Genomic DNA, 22,491 nt, shown 5'->3' with positions numbered 1-22,491 from the left:
TTGTCACAAATTATCCTGTTTTTTGTTGTGAGTTTGCGACTAAGTTGAAGTGTTTATAGTTACTTTTTTTTTTCTGGGAAAGATTTGCCCTGAGCTAACATCTGTTGCCAGTCTTCCTCTCTCTCTTTTATTCCCTCCCCCCGAAATCCCCAGTACATGGTTGTATATTCTAATTGTAAGTCCTTCTATGTGAGCTGCCACCACAGCATGGCTAGTGACAGATGAGGGTTGTGGTTCTGTGCCTGTGAACCAAACCCGGGCTGCTTAAGTGGAGCACACTGAACTTTAACCCTTAGGCCGTCGGGGCCGGCTCTGTTCTACTTTTGATGCTTCATTTCCCTGTATCTTTTAAGTTACAATTAAGTATTTGCTACCTTGTTGTTAGAGAGAGCTGCAGATTTCTGATTTTTTTCTATTTATCTCTGCTCAAAGCTTCATAGACCTTTGTTTTTTGTTTCAAGTGTGAGGGCATCCTTGATCATTTCTTGTAGGGGAGGTCTCATGGCGATAAACTCCCTCAGCTTTTGTTTATCTGGGAAAGCTTTTATTTCTCCATCGTATCTGAAGGATAGTTTCACTGAATAGCGTGTTCTTGGTTGAAAGTTTTTGTCTTTCATTATTTTGAATTTATCCTTCCAATCTCTCCTATCCTGTAAGGTTTCTGCCGAGAAATCCACTGAAAGCCTGATAGAGGTTCTTCAGCCTTGCTGCCCTTAACACTTTTTCTTTGTCATTGACTTTTGCCAGTTTTACTATTATATGCCTTGGAGAAGATCTTTTAGCATTGGTGTAATTAGGAGTTCTATTGGCTTCATGCATTTGTAAGTCCGATTCCTTTCCCAGCTTTGGCATGTTCTCAGCTATTATTCCTTTGAACAAGCTCTCTGCTCCTTTCTGTCTCTTTTCTCCTTCTGGAATACCTATAATCCTTATGTTGCTTTTCCTAATTGAGTTGGATATTTCTCTAAGAGTTCCTTCATTTAAATCTTAGTTCTCTCTCCTCCTCCACCTGAAGCATTTCTGTATTTCTGTCCTCTCAATCACTAATTCTTTCTTTGGTGATGTCAGCTTTATTTTTTCAAGATTCTAGATTATTTTTTTAATCCCATTGATTGTGTTCTTCATATCCAGAATTTCTGCTTGTTTTTTTTTTTTATATATATAGTGTCAGTCTCTTTGGTGGAGTATTCCTTCTTCTCATTGATTTCTTTCTTGAGGTCATTGAACTGTCTTTATGAGTTTTTTTTTTATATATAACTTGTTGAGTTTCTTTATAACAGCTATTTTGAATTCTGTGTCATTTAGATTATAAATTTCTGTGACTTCAGAGCTGGTTTCTGGAGACTTGCTATTTTCCTTCTGCTGTGAATTGTTAATGTAGTTTCTCATGGTGTTTGATGACCTGATCCTTTGCCAGCACATTTGTGGTGGTATCAGGTCACGGATTCCACCTACTATCGCTGGGAGGAAGCAGGAGCTGTGTTTCTGATCCCACCCCATCTGCTGGAAGTCGTGGGGATATGACGGGTGCTCCTACCAGCCAGGAAGACATTCATGTGTGGGCTCAGGGCTGCCACCTCCTCTTACAGTCACACTGAGGTGCATTCCCACTTGTGGGGCTGCAGCGGTACTATGAGTGCTCTTGCTGGCTGGGAAAGCGTACACTTGTGCCGCCACCTCTTCTTACTGTTGCACCAGCCACTATACTTGGTGGGCAGGGCTTCTTTGTATGTTCTGAGCCTGGGCCACTTGTTTTGACCACAGTGGCATGGTGGGCTCTCCCACCAGCCAGGAAAGTATTCGCATGCAGGCTGAAGGCTGCTGCCAGCTCTTCTTACAGTAATGCCTCAGCACATTCCTATTTGTGGGACCACAGCTGCACTATGGGTGCTCCTTCCAGCTGAGAAAGCATTCATATGTGTGCACAGGGCTGCTGGGGAAGGGTAGGGGAGTGCTTACCTATCTCCACTACTTCCCCAGGGGCCTAGTCCATCCATCACCTTCAGATGTATAGCTGTATGGGTCTCTCAGGCATCCTGTTGTGCTGTTTTTGTCTCCTCCACTGGTCAATGAATGTCCACTTAGTTGTAGTTCAAAGGGGGAGAGATAAAGGGAACAGCTCACTCTGCCATGTTGCTGATGTCACTCCTTAGGGCACCTTCTTTTTTTCTTTTCTAGTGAAGATTTGCCCTGAGCTAGTATCCTTTGCCAGTCTTCCTCTTTTTTTGCTTGAGGAAGACTAGCCCTGAGCTAACATCTGTACCAGTCTTTCTCTATTTTGTATGTGGGATGCCTCCACAGCATGACTGATGAGTGGAGTAGGTCCATACCCAGGATCTGAACCCATGAACCCTGGGCCGCCAAAGCAGAGAACGTGGAACTTTAGCTACTTGGCCATGGGGCCAGTAGGCCACCTTCTTAATTTCAATACATACTAAGCTCTCCATCCAAAATTTCTTCATTATTCTTTGGCAGCTTACCATTATTTATGGATGATTAGCAATATGACTCTTTATGTCTCCTAACAAAGAGCCTAAATATATTTACACAAAATTTCATTTCTAAAAGAAATTTTAGAATAGTGGGTGGAAAATTCATTTGATTTGCTTACGTAGAGATGGCTATTTTCATATTCTGGTTTTGGGTGAAGCAACATTTTATCTACCTTTTATTTTATAGAGGTGGTTTGATGCACTGTAATCTTTAAAATGTAACTAGATAATGTTAATTTCTATGAACTTTTTTGATGCCTCAGTGTCTGGAAACTGTAGCATCCTCTTTGATATAATTTAAATGTAAAAATTCTATTACATGGAAACTTTTGAAGACAGCTGGAAGTATAACAATGATTGGTACAATAATAAAAATGAGGTTCTCTTGATTCTTTTAAAAAGAGAGTGAAAAACCCCTCTGTGGTCATGGACATTAAAATATAGGAGTGACTGAAGGGCCAGCCCCATGGCATAGTGGTTAAGATCAGCGCACTCTGCTTCAGCAGCCCAGGTTCTTGGGTTCGGATCCTGGGTGTGGACCTGTGCCGCTCATCAAGCCATGCTGTGGCAATGTCCCACGTAAAAATAGAGGAAGATTGGCACAGATGTTAGCTCGGAGCTAATTTTCCTCAAGCAAAAAAAAAAAAGAGGGAGATTATTGGCAACAAATGTTAGCTCAGAGCCAATCTTCCTCACACACACAAAATATATATATATGTATATATAGAAGTGACTTAAGTACATGCAGTGCCATAGAGAGACAGATGAAATTTACTGACTTACCGAAAGCTTTTGACAGGTGCATCTTTAGGAGTCAGATTTAAATTGTTAAAGCATCCTTTGTTTAGTAAATTGAACATCTGCTGAGAAGCTGACATGGAGCAATAAACATACAGATGTGCAGTAGGCGCTGTTTAACGGGGGTGGAAACTAAACTGGCCTTAGTGAACTGTTACAGCGACCACACACAAATGGCTTCAGTTAGAAAGGATATGGTTCCAGACATAAGTCGTATATTTTTCCAAATGTGTTTCTGGGGAAACTAAACCTAAATTCTTGAAGCAGGCCATTTCACTTCTAATTGAATGTAATATTAGGAAAACAAAAGGCCTTAAGGCAAAACCTGTTCCTCACGGAGGTTTTTTGTTTTCCATTTCAAGTTAGTGCAGTTACAGATTGGCTTTTTTTAACATCTCTGGTTGTTTTAAATAAAGTATAGCGGTGTGAAATTTTTGCTACATTTACTAGCACAATAGAGAACAGTTGTTACCCTTAAAAATAAGTAGTCATTGAGTTTCACTTAAATGCAAATAGTTGGCTGAATATGATTTCAAAAAATAACACCTAAGGTAAACTTAAGAATTAGATAGATTAAATAATATGAAAAAGATGTTCAGGAGAGAGGTAGTACCTTTGTACTTAGATTTTTTAAATTTAAATTAATTCCTGTAGTATGTGGATCTGAATGTTTTGTGCCACATGTGTGTGTAGGACAATGGAAGCCTATAGTACTATTGTATTAGTTCAGGTAAGATGGATAAACTCTTGCAGAAGAGTAGAATTAATTCTGAAATATTATGTTATCTGATTTACATCTTTGCTTTACTTTATCCTATTTATTCAAACAAAACAACTGATTTTTTCCGTCATAATAAGGGTGGAAACAAATGATTATGTTTTAGTTTTTCATTTTCAGAATGCTTCTATGCAGTAGAAGTAGAGTTAATCACATATTTTCCCTCCGTGGCATTCTCTGGCTATAAATGTGTTCTTAGAAGAAAAAACTTGAAGGAAAGTTCTGTTATGATGCCATTAAGTAGACCTCAGGATTTTCTCTTCAGTTAGGTGGGATTGTGGTTGTTAGCAGATGAGACACCTCTGCAGATGAGGCACCGCCTAGAGGAGCTGACACTGAGGCTGTTGATCCCGCCAGGATTCTGTGTCAGGAGTGAGCTGAAAAGTTTGTCACTAGCTCTATCTTAAAAGTAGCCAGAATAAGCAAGAGGATTTTTACAGACTGTAAAATCCAAACTAAATATCCTGGAAAAACTTCGATGATTTAAAGGTTTTTTGTTTTTCAGAAATTTTTAAAACATGAACATGCAGTAAAATTGACTTTCTCTGTGTAGAGTTGATGAGGTTTAACATGTGTGTAGATTCATGTAACCATCATCACAGTCAGTACTCAGACAGATCATTATTAGTTCATAAAACAAAACTCCCTCCCGCTAACCGTTTGTAGTTGTTCCCCTCCCCCCTGCACTGGTAACCCCTGGGAACCACTCTGTCGTTTTAGTTTGTCTTTGCAGAAATGGCCATTAAATGGAATCACATAGCGATTTGGGATGGTTACACATGCATTTACTCAGCATAGTGCCTTAAGATTCATCTAAGTTGTTTTGTATATCAGTATTTCATTCCTTTTTATTGCTGAGTAATATTTGGTTGTGTGAATGTACCACAGTTTGTTTATCCATTCATTCATTGAAGAACTTTGGGTTGTTTCAAGTTTTTACCTATTTTGAATAGAGATGTTACAGACATTCCTATACAGGCTTTTGTGTAAATGTGAGTTTTCATTTCTCTTGGGTAAATATATAGTAGTGGGATTGCTGCATCATATAGGAAGTATGTAACTTAACTTACTAAGAAATTGCCAAACTGTTTTCTGAAGTGGCTGTGCCACTTTGTGTTCCCATCAGCAATGTATGATAGTTCTAGTTGTTCTGCTGACTTGTCAGCACTTGGTATGGGCAATCTTGGTAGTTTTAGCATTCTAATAGGTTTGGAATATCTAATAATGGTTTTTTAAAAGGTTTTTTATTTTTCATTTTTCTCCCCAAAGCTCTCAATACATAGTTGTATATTGTTAGTTGTGGGTCCTTCTAGTTGTGGCATGTGGGATGCCGCCTCAGCATGGCTCGATGAGCGGTGCCATGTCCATGCCCCGGATCTGAACTGGCAAAACCCTGGGCTGCCAAAGTGGAGTGTGTGAACTTGACCACTCGGCCACGGGGCTGGCCCCTGGTGATGGTTTTATTTTGCATTTTCTTAATAGCTAATGATGTTGAACATCTTGTCATGTGCTTTTTTGCTATACAAATATCCTGTTTGGTGAAGGGTCTGTTCAAATCTTTTGTCCATTTTTTAAAATTTTAGACTTATAGAAAAGTTGCAAAGATAATACAGAGAGTTCTTCTATATTCCTTACTCAGCTTTCCATGATAACATCTTACAAAATCAAAACCAAGTACATTTGTCAAAACCAGGAAACCAACATTGATACCCTACATTAACCAAAATCCAAATTCTAAACTCAAATTTTGCCAGATTTTCCACTAGTCTCATTTTTCTATTCTAGGATCTAATTCAGGATTCCGCACTGCGTGTGTCATGTCTCCTTAGTCTCCAGTGGTGTGTGGCAGTTTCTCAGTCTTTCGTTGTTTTTCATGACCTTGATAGTTTTGAGTACTAGTACTAGTCAGATATTTTGTAGAATGTCCCCCAGTTTGGGTTTTCCTTGTGTCTTTCTTATGATTAGACTGAAGTTCAGGGTTTTAGGGAAGTATATCAGAGGTGATAATGAAGTGAAATGCCCTTCTCATCACATCATATCAGGGAGTACATAACAACATCACTTGGTTAAGATAGTGTTTGCTAGGTTTGTCCACTGTAAACTTATTATTTTTGTCTTTCCATCGTCTGTTCTTTGCAAATGAGTCACTAATTCCAGCCTACACTCAAAAGGGTAGGGTTATTAAGCTTCATTTTACGGATGGGGATGTATCTACATACACTATTAGGAATTCTTCTGTGAGGAAGTTTGTCCCTTCTCTTCCATTTGTGCATTCATTCATTTATATCAATACTTCTTTTATACCTTGGCTTATAATCCAGTACTATGTTATTTATTTTGTTGCTAAAGTTATTCCAATGTTGACCCCTGTGTCCCTTTGACATGTCCCCGTCCTTTTCTTTTCTTTTTTTTTTTTTAAAGATTTTATTTTTTCCTTTTTCTCCTCAAAGCCCCCCGGTACATAGTTGTGTATTCTTCGTTGTGGGTTCTTCTAGTTGTGGCATGTGGGACGCTGCCTCAGCGTGGTCTGATGAGCAGTGCCATGTCCGCGCCCAGGATTCGAACTAACGAAACACTGGGCCGCCTGCTGCGGAGTGCGCGAACTTAACCACTCGGCCACGGGGCCAGCCCCCCGTCCTTTTCTTTTTTGAGTGTGTCTTTGATTTCTGGCACTACAAGAGGCTCCAGGCTCATCTTGTATTTTCTCCACTCTACTCCGAGAATCAGTCATTTCTCTGAACTCTGGTTTCTTGTATTGGAGAATCGTGTTTAGAGATCAATGTTTGGGTACTGGGTGTACTCCTTGCTATTGGAGTGTCACTGTTTCTAGGCACTCTTAGAGGTCAGAGCTAGGAATTATCTATCTGTATACTAATCCATGTATCTATACATATCTGTAATTGTTTCTGTATTTATTCATCTGTATTATATATTAAGCAGTATGTGTGTTAAGTTCATACCAATGTCTGTAAAGCAAGTTCAGAGTTGATAACCAGTACCCCCATGAGAAATAAATTTACCAACTAGAGTACAGTGTTTATGTACAGGTCCTTTTGTATTTAGCCTTAAGGTTTCCATTCAAAACACTGTTTTCCAAAGTTACTTAGACCAGCTCATTTTCCCCCTACTCCCTCCAGTGGGGTTATGCCATTCATTTGTAATACAGTCAGATTCATTTGTCACAGACTGCATTCTGTCTTGAAATTTCCTCAGCATCTTAGTTGATTTTTAAAATTTGCATACATTTAAATTTGCATACAAAATTTACTTCTTGTGATGAACAGTTCTCTGGATTTTGACAAATGCACAGGATCATTATCCACTACCCCAGTACCATATAGACAATTTCATCACTCTAAAAATTCTCCTGTTAAAAGGTTCTGGACCCAATTACAGTGAGCATATTTGTCTGTGAGCGGTGGGAGGAGTTCCCTAGTTCCCCACATCAATAAGCACTTCTTGGACACCATCTGGGTGTCCTACAATTCAACTCAATTCTGAGACTGCCTACCCAGAGATAGCATCAGGTTAAGGGCTCAGTCCTGTAAGACTGCCCCCCATGTCCCCTCCTCCCGCCCCCGGCCTCCCCACTTCACACACCATTTGAGAGCCCAAGTTGTCACCTGTGCTTCTGACCCACCAGCTGTGGATCAGAGGTTCCAACAACCCCCTCCTTGGGTTAGACTAATTTGCTGTTGTGGCTCATAGAACTCAGAGAAACATTTTACTTACTAGGTTACTGGTTTTTATAAAAGGATACAACTCAGGAACAGGCTGATGGAAGAGATGCATAGGGCAAAGAATGGGAAGAGAGTGTGGGGCTTCCATGCCTTCTCTGAGCATGCCACTCTCCCCAAATCTCCGTGGCTCACCAACCTGGAAGCTCTCTGAAACCCCTCCTGTGGGGTTTTTATGGAGGCTTTAATTTCGTAGCCTTGCTTGATTAAATCATTGGCCGTTGTGGATTGATTCAACCCTCTAGTCACATGGTTGGTTCTCCTGGCAACCAGCCCCCGTCCTTAGGTGCTTCCCAAAAGTCACTTCATCAACGTAAACCCAGTTGTGGTGGAAAGGGGCTTGTTATGAATAACAAGACACTCATTTATTTGACTTTTAAGGCTCTGAAGCAGTTACAGGAACTGAGGACAGGGGACCAAATATTATAACAAAGGATGCTCCCAAGCTCTTATCACTCAGGAAATTCCGGTGGTTTTGGGTGCTGTGAGCCAGGAAACTTAGGACAAAGACCAAATATATATGAGAAATAACTGGTCGTCTAGATGACCAAATACATGTGTTTCTTATAAATCACAATATCGCACCTGTGCTTTTGCTTTGTAGTCAGCCATTCCTGTATCCCCCAATCCCTGACAACTGCTAATCTCTTTTCTTTTCATATAGTTTTGCCTTTTCCAGTGTGTCATCTGAATGCAGTCTTATAATCCGTAGCTTTTTGGATCTGACTTCTTTCACTTAGCAAAGTGCATTTAAGATTTATCCAGGTCATTGCATGAATCAAATAGTTCATTCCTTTTTATTCCTGCAGAATATTCTGTTGCATGGGTGTACCACAATTGGTTTTTCCATTCACCTTGTTGAAATAACTTTGTCGGCCAAGATGAAGCTGCTCCTGCCTGGGGGGCCCTGTCAGTAAACTAAAACTTATTGTATCCCTATAAATACTCCACTTGACCAGAAATCAGTATATCTAGTCATTCCAACCCCCAGACACCAAGCCAGCTCTGGGCTTTCTCACTCCAAACATGGTCGACTATGTGGCCCTAGCCAATCAGATATTTTCTGTTTTTCTCTTCCTTGTTCTTTATTCTTAATCCTATAAAAGCTTGCTGCCTTCCACACCATTTTGCAGTTCTCTGAATGGAGACTGTCCGCTTCTTTTCTTCAATCATTTTTTTTTAACAACCTGTTGAAGGACATCTTGGTTCCTTCCAGTTTTTGGTGATTATGAATAAAGCTTCTATTAAACAATCATGTACAGATTTTTGTGTGAATATGAATTTTCTGTTCACTTGAGTAAATATCTAGGAGTTCATTTGCTGAGTTGTATGAGAAGTGTAAATTTAACTTTATAAGAAACTGCCAAACTGTTTTTCAAAGTTACTTTGCCGTTTTCCATTCCCACTAGCAATGAGTGAGAGTTTGTCTTGCTCCACATCTCTGGCAGCATTTTGTATTGCCAGGTTTTTTGGATTTTAGCCATTCTAGTAGGTGTGCTTTTGCTTATATTTAAATTGGATTGTTTTCACGCTGAGTTTTGAGAGTTCTTTATATATTCTGGATACAGGTCCTTTTGTTAGATGTGTAATTTTCTGTAGCTTGTCTTTATATTATCTTAGATATCTTTCTAGAACACAAGTTTTAATTTTGATGAAGTCCAATTTATCACTTTTCACTTAATGGGTTATATATATTTTGGTGTCATATTTAAGAACTCTTTTCCTAGCCCTAGGTGACAAAGATTTTGTCCCCTTTTTTTGCAAAAGTTTTATAGTTTTATACCTTACATTTGGGTTTATGATCCATTTTGAGTTAATTTTTATATGAAGGGAGAGGTTTAGGTCAAAGTTCGTTTTTTTCATTGCATGTGGATGCTCACTTGTTCCAACACCATTTTTCAAAAAGACTGTCGTTTTTTCATTGTGTTGTCTTTGCACCTTGGTCAAAAATCAGTTGGCCATGTTTGTATGGAGCTGTTTGTGGACACTCTATTCTGTTCCATTGATCAGTGTATCTGTCCCTTCGCCAACATCATACTGTCTTGGTAACTATAGCTTAAATCCTTAAAATTGAATAGTGTGGTTCCTCCAACTTTATTCTTTTTTTTAATTTGTTTTTAATAGTTCTGGCTACTTTAGTTCCTTTGCCTTTCCATATTAATTTTAGAATTGGCTTGTCTATAACTACAAGAAATCCTGGGAGTTTGATTGGAATCTCATTAAATCTGTAGACCAGTTTGGGAGAGATTGACATCTTTACTATTTTGAGTTTTCCAGTCTGAACAAAGTATGTCTTTATATTTACTTATATCTTGTTTGACTTTTTGTTCCTTTTGGTTTCATTGATTTCTCCTCTTTATTTCATTCCTTTTACTTTTTAATTTGCTATTCTTGTTCTAGTCTCTTAAGATGAACGCTTAGATTACTAATTTTAGACTTTTCTTTTTTCTAACATAAGCATTTAATGCTGTGACATCTCTGAGTACTGCTTAGCTTCATCCCACAACTTTTGATATATTGTCTTACTTTTCTTCAGTTCAGAATATTTTGTTTCTCCTTGAGACTTCCTCTTTGACCCATGGATTACTTATCAGTGTGTTTTAAAATGTCCTAGTGTTTGGAGATGGTCCTGTTATTCTGTTATTGATATCTAGTCTGATTTTATTATGGTCAGATAACATCCTTTGTGTGATTTCAGTTCTTTTAAGTTTGTAAAGATTTGTTTTATGATTCATTGTTATTAGTTTTCTATTGCTGCTGTAACAAATTACCACGAACAGTGGCTTAAATAGTAGAAATTTATTATCTTACAGTTCTGGAGGTCAGAAGTTTGCGGCCCGTTTCAGCGGACTAAATTCCAGTTGTCAGCAGGACTGCATTCTTTCTGGAGCCTCCAGAGGAGAATTTGTTTCTGTGTTCTTTCCGCCTTCTAGAGCTGTTTGCTTTCCTTGGCTCATGGTCCCTTTCAGCAATGGCCTCATTTACCAGTAGCGTTATATTTAAAGAATGTTTCTTTCTACTATTCTTTTCTGACTTTCTTTTAGTTGTTATGTTTAAATCTTTTACATTTAATGTAATTATTGATATATTTAGATTTGTGTCTACCATTTTCTTCCTTTTTACCCCCATTTGTTGCCTCTGTTTTTTGTTTCTCTGTTTTCCCCTTCCTGTCTTCTTTTGAATTACTGAAATTTTTTTTTGTTTTTTGGTTAGGTATTCCTTTATAATTTTATTGATTGTGTTTTTAACTATATCTTTGTATAGCTTTTTTTTTAGTGGTTGCTCTAGAGATTACAGTATACTTAACTTTTCACAGTCTACTTAGAATCAATATTTTACTACTTCAAGTGGCACGTAGAAACTGTGCTACCATACAAACTTTTTACTCCCCTCCTTTATGCTGTAGTTGTGTTATATATTATTTGTATTATGTACATATTACAATATATACATTGAAAGCTCCATCAGACGTTTATACTTTTTGATTTCAAGTCTCAAACATATTTTAAAGAACTTAAGAAGGTAAGAATAGTCTATTATATTTACTCATATATTGAACAATTAGGTTGCTTTTCTTTCATTCCTGATGTTTCAAAGTTTCCTTATGGTGTCATGTATCATCTGTTGGAAGAATTTCCTTTAGCAACTTTTTTCAAAGCACTTCTGCTGTCAACTTCTCTTAGTTTTCCTTCGTCTAAGAATATCTTTATTTCACTTTCATCTCCAAAGAATATTTTTGCTGGATGTAGAATTCTGGGTTGAAGGTTCTTTTCTTTCAGTACTTTAAAAATGTTCCACTTCCTTCTGGCTTGCTTGTTTTCTGAAGAGAAATTCACAGTCATTTGAACACTTTTCCCCCTATAAGTAATGCTAAATTTTTCTGGTTCCTTTCGAGATATTTTTATCTTCAGTTTTCTAAAATTTTATTAGTGTGTGTCTGGTCATAGATTTCTTTGTATTTATTTTGTTTGCATGTTTGCTGAGCTTCTTGAATCTGTGTGTTTATATCTTTCATCAAATTTGGAAAATGTTTTCTTAAAATATTTTTATTACACTGATCTCTTTTCTCTTGCTGGGATTCTAGAGTCACAAATGTTGACCTGAGGCACTCTTCTTTTTTTCCCCATCTTTTTCTCTCTTTTGTTCACATTGGATAATTTCTGTTCGTCTATATTAAGTTCACTGACTTTTTCTTTTTTCATCTCCATTCTACTATTGAGCTCCTCTAGTGAGTTTTTAATTTTGATTATTGGTATTTTTCTACTTCTAAGATTTGCATTTAGTTCTTTTTTATATCTTCTATCTCTTTACTAAGCCTTTCTGTTTTCCATTTGTTTCAAGAATGTTTGTTCTTACTTGGTGAAGCATTCTATGATAGTTGCTTTAATATCTTTAATATCTGCCTCAGATAATTCCAGCATCTCTGCTTTTTTGATGTAGGCATCTTTTCCCATGTAAGTTGAGATTTTCCTGGTTCCTCATATGCCAAGTAATATCCTGAACATTTTGAGTATTATGAGACTTGTTTAAATCCTACACAGAATGTTGATATATTTGTTTTAGTAGGCAATCAATTCAGTTAGGTTCAGACTGCAAGTTGCTGTGGGTTGTGGTTACAACATCAGTTCACTTTTCAGAGTCTTTGCCATGCTCTTTGGTTCTGTCCAACATATGCACCACCCATTGACCAGTCTGGAATGAGGTAGTGGTCTATCCCATAGTTTAAGTCTCAGAGTCTGTGTATGCTTATTTGGATCAGATCCACACATGTGCTGCTTGCAGGTGAGCCAAGGCATTATAAACAACTTTGAAGCATTGCTTTCTCCAGCTCCTCCCTCTCTGGGATCTCCCAGTAATTTCGGATTCCCTGGGACTACCCTTTTCCATTCTCCAGTCAGAAAGATGGGGTTTAGTTTATCCCTCTCTAATGTGCACTCCTTACAGTTGTGCCCATATCCAGGGCCAAGTGGTAGGACAACTTGAGAAAAAAGAGGGAGAGAGAAAAAAGCAGCAGGGATTCACCACATCCTCTTGGGACCACAGCTCTTTGGATCAGAGAGGAAGATGTTCCCCTCCCTCAGAGTTTTAGGGTCCAGGTGGCCTCCATTGCCATACCTGCCACAGGAGGCTAAGCTTGAGAGGACGGGGGGCCATGGAGGGAAGCTGGGGAAGGATTTCCACACTTTGTTGTGAGTGTTAGGAGATTCGTTCCCCTCTTAGAGTCAGCACTAGAGGGCTTCTCTGGAGGAGTTCTCTGTGCCAATGCCCTCTTCTGGGTTTGGGGCTGTATTAAGTTCAGGCTGGAGGATGCCAGTCAGAAACGAAATGCTCTTTCAGTGGTACTTCAAATTCTGGTCTTCTTACCCAATCTGCTTGCTACAGTTTGCTTTTCATGGTCCTCAGATAGCTGCTTAATGGATTCCATCCAAGTCTTGTAGCTACATTGACTCAGAGAGACGGGTTGGAGTGTGATTACCTCATTTTATCCAGTGCTAGAACCAGACTTAAAGGTTTTTAATTTTGTTTCTCCAGGAGTTTGACAAGAAACTGAAGTTTTGATCAAATATATTTTGAGTTTGAAACCAGACATGTACTAGAGTTTAGATTCTTTCATTTGATTAAGGTAAGACTGTTTAATAAAATTTAATTATACCCTTATTATACATTTTTAAACTTAATTTTAATGTGTGCTTTATTAACACATTTTAATTTTTCAGTCTACCTGAGATTCTGACCTCAGGAAATATTTTCATGCTTCCTTTGCTATTTGAATAGCTAATGTTCCATGTAACAACTTCCAGATATGAGGGGGACATGTGATTATACGTTTGCTGAAGGTGTTATGTATTGATAATCAAATTTGTTTGCCTAGTGCAGGAGTCAATAAACCAAGGCCCACAGGCCGGTCACCTGTTTTGGTAAATAAAGTTTGATTGGAACATATTCACACCCATTCATTACGTTTTGTCTCTGGCTCTCTTACCACTATAGTGGCAAAGTTCATTAGTTGCAGCAGCTTCCATATGGCCTGCAAGTCTAAAATCTGGCCCTTTAAGAAAAGCATGCTGACCCTTGGCCTAGAAGACCAAATCAGGGTGTCTTACTATGCTGTATAATTATAACATGTGAAGTGATAGCTAACTGATTTTAGTTGTTATTAAGTGTTGTCATGTGTGAAAACTGATTAGAGGTTTCGCATATGCGTGTTAGTGTGTGTGCTCCTACCCTAGGCCAAACATCTTGAAGTAAAGAGTCTGTATTATTTCTTAGGAAGAGGTATTAGCTTTCTGAAATGATTGATTTTAAAAATAAGACAGTTCTGTGAGCAGTTAAATGCAAAGTGTTTATTTCTAAGTAGAAGTCTTTATTTTGCTTAGATTTTCAAAAATTAAAGTTTGTATGATACTAGTCAAGCTTGTTACTACTCTAAAAAAAATATTCACACAAATGTATTTAATTATATTTTGCCTTTCCTGGTAAGTTTAAACAGAAGTAGAAATATTTTGAGAGTAATGATAAATGTGTTTTTAGTATCTGTCCTAGTAATATGAATGGTTTAGAGTATATGAAGTTTTAAATGAAAACGGTGATATAAAACTATGTTTAGTGGTTAAAGTTGAAATTATGTTTCTTTATGAATTTTATACTGAATCACTCATACCTATTTGTGATTCCTAAAATTACGAATGTTTAAAAAACATAAGATAGAAGGAGAAATTAAGCCTAGAAAGCCTATAAAATGTTTGGTAGGCTTCTTAGGAATCTCTTGGCTGAAGAAAGCGTATTTTTAAAGCATGACATATAAATTAGAATTTCCAAGGAATATCAAATAAAGGAATTTCTCTGTTTTGGAAACCAAAATCTGGAAAAAAAATTTTTTGGTAGTTTTAACAAAATAAGTTTCTGAAATCTTCATCTCTTAAGAACTATTTGATTTGAAAAACAGCCTCTTTTATGTCATGCGTAACTTGAGATATTTGGTTTCCTAATAGACTTGTATGAGGTATCTTTGCTTGTGTTCTTATAAAACAAGTTTGACTTTTTAAAATTACTTTTTAAAGGGGGAAATCTGGAAATTTATCTGTAAGAATGTACTTTGCATCATTTTATTCTATCATGCATTTAAATCAGTATAGATTTAGAAGTAGAGTGTTAGATATTTGAATTATGAAAGATGAATAAAATTAAGCTGCAGAAGAATTGATGGAAATCTTGATAGCTTGAATATGTGAATGAGCCCACCGTAGTAAGTTTAGTTGCGGTCTAAACTGAGTTGGGTTTGGAAAGTATCTATCTGATTCATAGACTGAGACTTATGAGTAAGAATTCCCTTTTAAATGGTGGATGATATAGAAAGGTACTGCTAAAGCTTTTTACTTCTATTGAAATCATATCTTGAGAGATCTTCTTAAAATTAATCTTCCCTGACTTATGTTTCAGTGTGGTCCTCAAAAGTAAAAGGAGAAATAAACTTATAGAAATGTTTTCAGTTTGATATTTTTCTTCCATACAAACTTAGATTAGTTAGACTTTTCTAGGTCCTCATAAAATATTTCACTTTAAAAATCAAATACTGAGTCATTGTCAGTTTGACAGTGTCATTGAAATTAAATGTGTGTGTTGAAGACAGGGGCAGAATTTCTTCTTTAAATTAAATATGCTACTTGTCTTTTAGAGTAGTATATATAGCTGGTTAAGGAAGGGCTTGCATGGACTTGTTTTGGAATTTTTTCTGTTCATGTCTTTGAAGGTATTCATACTGACAGTGTAACTAGGATGTCAATGTCTTAGTCCATTTGGGCTGCTATAACAGAATAATGTAAACTGGGTAGCTTATAAACAATAGAAATTGATTTCTCACAGTTCTGGAGGCTAAGAAGTTCAAGATTGAGGTGCCAGCGGATTTGGTGTCTAGTGAGGACCCACTTCCTGCTTTTTCACTGTGTCCTCACATGGCAGAAGGGGCAGGGGAGCTCTCTGAAGTCTCTCTTATAAAAAGAGCACTAATCCTATTCATGAAGGCATGAGCCCTGATCACCTTCCTAAGGCCCCACCTTCAAATACCATCATATTGTGGGTTAGGATTTCAACATGAATTTTGGAAAGCATTCAGTCTATAGCAGTCAACTTTTTAATTTTGTAGACCCTGATCAATGTCACTGAGTAGCCTTTAGGGCGGTACAGAAACTAGTTTGGAAATGAACCTCCACTGTTTATTTGCAAAGGAGATAATGTGAAAAAATCTTGCTTTAATTGACCACTCTAGGATTTTCTTTAAAAAACTTTGTGATATATTTTTTAAAGTTGTTTTTTTATGCACAGTCATTTTATTTTCTACCAAATAACTTTGGGTGGGGGGAGAATTTTATTCAGAGAATTGGCTATCAGGAAGGGGATACTTAGATTTAAAGAGAGAAATAAATCGGGCTGGCCCTGTGGCCGAGTGGTTAAGTTCGCGCGCTCGGCTGCAGGCGGCCCAGTGTTTCGTTGGTTCCAATCCTGGGCGCGGACATGGCACTGCTCGTCAGACCAAGCTGAGGCAGCGTCCCACATACCACAACTAGAAACCAAACGAGAAATATACAACTATGTACTGGGGGGGCTTTGGGGAGAAAAAGGAAAAAATAAAAAAATCTAAAATCAGTAAAAAAAAAAAGAGAGAGAGAAATAAAAGCTTTTTTTCTCTCTTTTTTTTAAGGAACTTTTTATTTTGGAATAATTTTAGATGTACAAGTAAGTTCTAAAGATAGTACAGAGTTTTGTGTTCATTCAGCTTCCCCTAACGTTAACATCTTATATAACCTTGGTACTGTGATCAGACTAAAGAATCAACATTGACTACTCAACTACAGACTTTATTAGAATTTCACCAACTTTTCCACTAACATCCTTTTTCCAGGATCCCACATTATATTGTTTGGCGTATTTCCTCCATTTCCTCCAATCTCTGACAGTTTCTCAGTCTTTCTTTGTCTTTCCTTACCTTCACACTTTGGAAGACTACTGATCTGGTATTTTGCAGAATGTCAGTCACTTTGATTTTCTGTGATGTTTTCTGATAGTTAGATTGAACCTACAGATTTTAGGAAAGAATACCAGAGAAGTGGTGTGTCCTTCTCACTGTATGATATCAGGGGTTACGTGATGTCAGTATGTCTCATTACTGATGATGTTATTAACCTTGATCACTTGATTATAGTGGTGTCTGCCAGATTTCTCCACTGTAAAGTTACGATTTTTCCCTTAATTAATAAATATTTTGGGAAAAATGCTTTGAGGTTACATAAATTTCCTATTTCTCCTTAAAGTTTTGGCCACTAATTTTAGCAATTATTGGTGGATCTTGCCTGCAGCAATTATTTCTCTGATGTTCTGATGGTGATTTTCTATTCCATTCCTTCCTTCTACATTTATTAATTATAATTCGTCTGTAAGAAAGAGTTGCCCCTCCCCATATTTAATTATTTCACTTACTTATTTACATCAGTGTACACTCATGGATTTTTATTTTATTCTTTGCATTAGAATCAGTACTACTGATATTTATTTTGTTGCTCAGATTGTTTCAGCTTTGGCCACTGGGAGCCCTTTGAAGTTTGCTTCTGTGTCCTTTCAGTGTATCTGTTCTTTTTGTTTTAAGCAATGCCCCTTACTTTCTCGCTCTACAAGATACTCCAGGCTCATCTTGTGTTTTCCCTGCCCCAGGCCTGGAATCACCCACTTCTCCAAGGAGCCAGGTTCATCTTATTGGAGAAGAGTATGTAGAAACCAAAATCTGGGTTCTAGATGTGCTCATTGCTGCTGAGGTGTTACTACTTTGAGGTCTTTCAGGGGTCAGAGCTAGGAAATGTATGCTTGTATACTAACCCACATATATATAGCCATCTATGGTTATTTCTGTACGTACTGTCTGTATATACATAATGATTTAGTTCATACTGATAACTCCAAGTCCAATCTAGTACCACAGAGATTATTGTAGCATTCCATTTTTGCTTATATGTAACTTCTTTCTCCCACAGTAAGAGATCTGACTCTCATTGTCTACAGTATATTTACATATTTGCTAGGTGTGTATAGTAGTTTCAAAATTGCTATCCCATACTCTTGTGAGAAACAAATTTACCAAACAGAATACAGTGTTTGCGTATAGTTCTTTTTATCCTTTATTCTCGCAGTATCCAGCCAAAGTGCTCTTTTCCAAAGTCAGTTAAGTCAGGTCTTTTATTCCTTATCTCTTTCAATCTGCTATGCCATTCATTTGTAACACAGTTAGATTCATTTGTCAGTTTGCATTCCGTCTTCAATTTCCTTGACACTCTGGCTTGTTTGATTTTTTAAAATTTGTATCCAGTAAAATTCACTTTTTTTTTTTTTAAGATTGGTATCTGAGCTAACAACTGTTGCTAATCTTCTTTTTCTTTTTCCTGCTTTTTCTCCCCAAGTCCCCCCAGTATATAGTTGTATATTTCAGTTGTGGGTCCTTCTAGTTGTGGCATGTGGGATGCCACCTCAGTGTGGCCTGACAAGCAGTGCCATGTCCATGCCCAGGATCCAAACCAGCGAAACCCTGGATCGCTGAAGCAGAGCACATGAACTTAACCACTTGGCCACAGGGGTGGCCCCAAAATTCACTTTGTGTTGCACAGTTCTTTAGGGTTTGCATAGAGTCATGTGTTTACCAACAACAGTTCCATCACCCACCAAATTCCCTTGTATTGCCCCTTTGTTGTCAATCCCTCTTTCCACCTCCAAACCCTGCCAGTCACTGATGTGTTTTCCATGCCTATAGTTAGCCTTTTCCAGAATTTCATATAAATGGAGTCATATAATATGTAGCCTCTTAGGACTTGGAGTCTTTCACTTAATAAAATGTATTTAATATCCATCTATCTGTTGCATAAATCATTAGTTTGTTCCTTTTTATTTCCAAGTAGCATTCCATTAATTACCACAGTTTATCCATTTACCTGTTGAAGGACGTCTGGGTTGTTTCCAGCTTTGGGCAATTGTTGATAAAGCTACCACAAACATTTACATAAAGGTATTTTGTTTTTTATGTGGTTTTTGTTTTTGTTTCATTTAGATAAATACCTAGGAGTGGGATTATGCACCTTATTATAATTGTATATTAACTTTATAAGAAACTGCCAAACTTTTTTCCAAGAGGCTCTACGATTTTGCATTTCTACCACCAGTGTATGAGAGTTCCTATTGCTCTGCATCCTCATCAGCACCTTGGTATTGTCAGTTTGTTTTTATCTTTTAGCTGTTCTAATATATGCGTAGTGGTATCTCATTTTAATTTGCATTTCCCCAGTGACTAATGATGTTGATATGCCATTCATATATTTTTGAAGGGTCAGCTGGTCCCTTTTATTGCTCTTGATTTTCTCCTTTCATAATCAACCAGGTGGGTAGAGTCTTCTCCAGTATATTTTTGATTGAACTAATTGCCATCATCTCTGAATATTTGGCTATATTTTATAATAAAATACACAGTTCCATGTATGAGTTTTGATTTTCTGTGCTTATTACGATGGAATGAATATATGGTTTTTATATAGCTGAGTATCTGAATGATAATTTCATTGTCCAAAGCTAGGTTGCTTATCAGAATCTTTTCATAGATGACATCTGTGACTGAAAAACATGCCGGGCAAGGTGAAGTGTGATCAGTTCTGCTAGTGCCAAAGGTTGGCTTTGGATTGGCAGATGTGTTTTTAGAAAAAGAAGTTTTAGGGTCTTAGGTGAGATCTTTTCCCCTTTGACTATCAAATGAGCAAAGAAAACCTGATACTTTCTTGGGATGTCTGTCAACATTTGCAGCTTTCGATCTGTTCTTATAAATAATCAGTTAATATTAGGTGAAAGAGATTAGAAATGAATGCTTTTAAACTTGGGCTTCTTTACATAAGCAGTTAAATTGACTGATAGCTTAAAAATATATTGCTTCATTGAGCTGAATTAATAAAAATGGGTGGAATACTCATCACCTATTTTCTGGCATTTCAAAGACTGTTGCTAAAAAAACCCATAATTCAATAACTCGTTGAATTCTTAGCTTACACTTAGCTTTTATCAGAATGGAATTAAGACATATCAAGTTTTAATGACTGATCTTTTACCCTATTGGAGCTTTATATTTACTAATTCTGTTTTATAAAGACCTACATTTAATCTATTAGAATATGTGCTAGGATACCATATTGTTTAAATAGATTTTTCTGTTTGTTTGCTGTATAAAGTCCTTTTAAGAACTTACCATGGGGGCCGGCCCCATGGCCAAGTGGTTAAGTTCACACACTCTGCTTCGGTGACCCAGGGTTTCACCAGTTCGAATCCTGGGTGCAGACATGACACAGCTCATCAGGCCATGCTGAGGCTGTATCCCACATGCCACAACTAGAAGGACCCACAACTGAAATATGCAACTATGTAGTGAGGGAATTTGGGGAGAAAAAGAAGGAAAAAAAAAAAAGATTGACAACAGTTGTTAGCTCAGATGCCAATCTTTAAAAGAAAAAAAGAACTTAGTATATTATGTAAAATATATGCTTAAATTGGGAAAATACTGTATGCCTTAAAGGATAGCATTCCTGTCACATCGTTTGGGTAATTAGGATTGATTCTGTTGACAGAGATTCTAGGTAACTAGGTGAGTTATCCCATATTTCAGCGGAGAAAGCCAAAACAGTATTTATTTACATATTCAGATTCTGAAAATAATGTTAGTATTAGAAGTCATTACATAAATGGGAAGATGACTTTTTGTCTGCTTTAGAATGAGCACGTCTCTTTGACTATACCATTTCATAGAGTGGTTATATCGCTCACGTTTCTAGTGGCTAAACCCAGGTTTGTTTTCATGACGATGATGACATTCTTTGCGTTTAAACCAGCGAGTTTTAAATTGGAGAGTTCAGGCCTTCCTACAGTAGCTGCTCTGGTCACGGTACAGAACTTATATTGTCCTACCTTCTCAGGCTCTCTTTGTAAATAAGGTATAAATAAGACAGTGTTTTCCCAGCCTTGTGGAAGGGAAAAAAAGTACTATGTATGTATATATTTATACTATAAATATATATTTTATTTCTTTCTTCCCTTTTCCTGAACAGCAGGGGAAAAAAAGAGGAAAGTGTGAGTTTTCATTTCTTTTTTAAGGTCTTGGTGGGAGTGTACTTCCTTATTTATAGAAGACTAGGAAGTCACGTGACTTTGTGTCTTCAGTTGTATGCTTATGCTTTAGAGCCCGAGACTAAGGAAGCGGCAGCTACAAGCAGCTGTACTTGTTGACAGTGTCAGCTGTACCTTACAGTGCTGAGATCAGCGTTTCTGAAGTGGGGGAGTGGAGGGAGGATGGAGTTTAACTTCTTTTGAGCAGCTTTTGTTTGATTGACTCCAAGTCAGGCACTTTGTTTTCCATGTTATTTAACTTAATCCTCACAATTAGCCTACATGTATACGATTACCCACATTTTACAAATAAAGACAATTTCTCCAAGGTCACACAGCTTGTAGTGGCAGAGTCAGGATCTGAACCTTTGTTTTCTGACCTAACAGTCCACACTCTTATCCACTATACTCTACTGCTTCTCCTAGAGGGTGAAAATTATTAGAAATTCTCTCTAAACTTTTAAGCCTCTGGGAAGGAAACTAATAGATAAGACTGAGATTATCTCAACATTATGTAGTGTTTCCTTCAACCTTAATGGCGCTTCACTTTTTGGAAAACCTATTTTATACATGATATATGAGGGAACTGACAGCGTAATATTCATTAATGCTAATCTTATGACCAAGTCTCCATTTGATGCCTCAGAAAGGATTCTCTAATGATGTTAGTGATAACTAATAGCTTTCTTGAAAATAAAAATCATCTATGAATCAGAAATAATACATGTCTGCATTGCTGTTAGCAGTAAAAATATTCAGCTCAAAAATTCACATTTGCGGTAACTTTTTAATAGTCTAATTAAACTCTTAGAAATGATACTCAGTATAACATTTGCAAAGCCAACTCTTGTATAGCTGCAAATAATGCTTTAAACTGTTTTGTCAATAAACTATTTTATGGTAGATCAATAAATTCCATTTGCACAGTGATTAAACTGTCTTTATCTTAATGGTATTTCACTTTGTAGTAATGTTATACTGTCAGAATTAACGACTATATGTAGAATTGTTGTCAGTTGTGAGAGTTTTTCTTAACATTTTCATTATATTACTGGTCTTATTGTACACTTAATGTAAATTTATCTATGGGCCAGTCATTAGTTATTTAGTATTTATTTCTAGCATATTAAAATTCTCAATAAATACCGAAAATGTTTCAAGTGTGATAAAACTGTATGGGAAATTGTTTCTGTATATATAAATAGTCAAACTCTAGACCTTTTGTTTAAAAAGTACTAAATGTTGGGCCAATCCTAGTGCCTTAGTGGTTAAGTTTGGTGCACTCTGCTTCAGCAGACCGGGTTCTATTCCCAGGCATGACCCTACACCACTCTGTTAACAGCCATGCTCTGCTGGTGGCCCACATACTAAAAAATAGAGGAAGATTGGCACAGATGTTAGCTCAGGGCAAATCTTCCTCAGCCAAAAAAAAAAAAAAAAGCTAAATGTTAGTTGACATTTGTTAAGGAAGAAGTCCAGAATTTATTATTCTTTTATTACATTCCGGGGC

General features: G+C 37.1%; 1 protein-coding gene across 2 annotated transcripts in view; it reads left to right on the top strand.

The window, feature by feature from the left end:
- The window catches only part of GLCE (glucuronic acid epimerase), a 131,756-nt gene that overhangs the window by 48,104 nt on the left and 61,161 nt on the right, over positions 1-22,491 (top strand). The window contains exon 2 of one of the 2 annotated variants that reach the window (XM_070622291.1): positions 13,338-13,428. The exons of the other annotated variant lie outside the window; for it this stretch is intronic. The gene's annotated coding sequence lies outside the window, so the exon portion shown is untranslated. The remainder of the gene's footprint in view (positions 1-13,337; positions 13,429-22,491) is intronic. 2 annotated transcript variants of the gene reach the window in all.

The sequence above is a fragment of the Equus przewalskii genome, chromosome 1 (genome assembly GCF_037783145.1).
Source record: "Equus przewalskii isolate Varuska chromosome 1, EquPr2, whole genome shotgun sequence".
Taxonomy (NCBI): Eukaryota; Metazoa; Chordata; class Mammalia; order Perissodactyla; family Equidae; genus Equus; species Equus przewalskii.
Note: the sequence above shows the minus strand (reverse complement) of the source record. Positions and strands in the feature narration are given on the sequence as shown.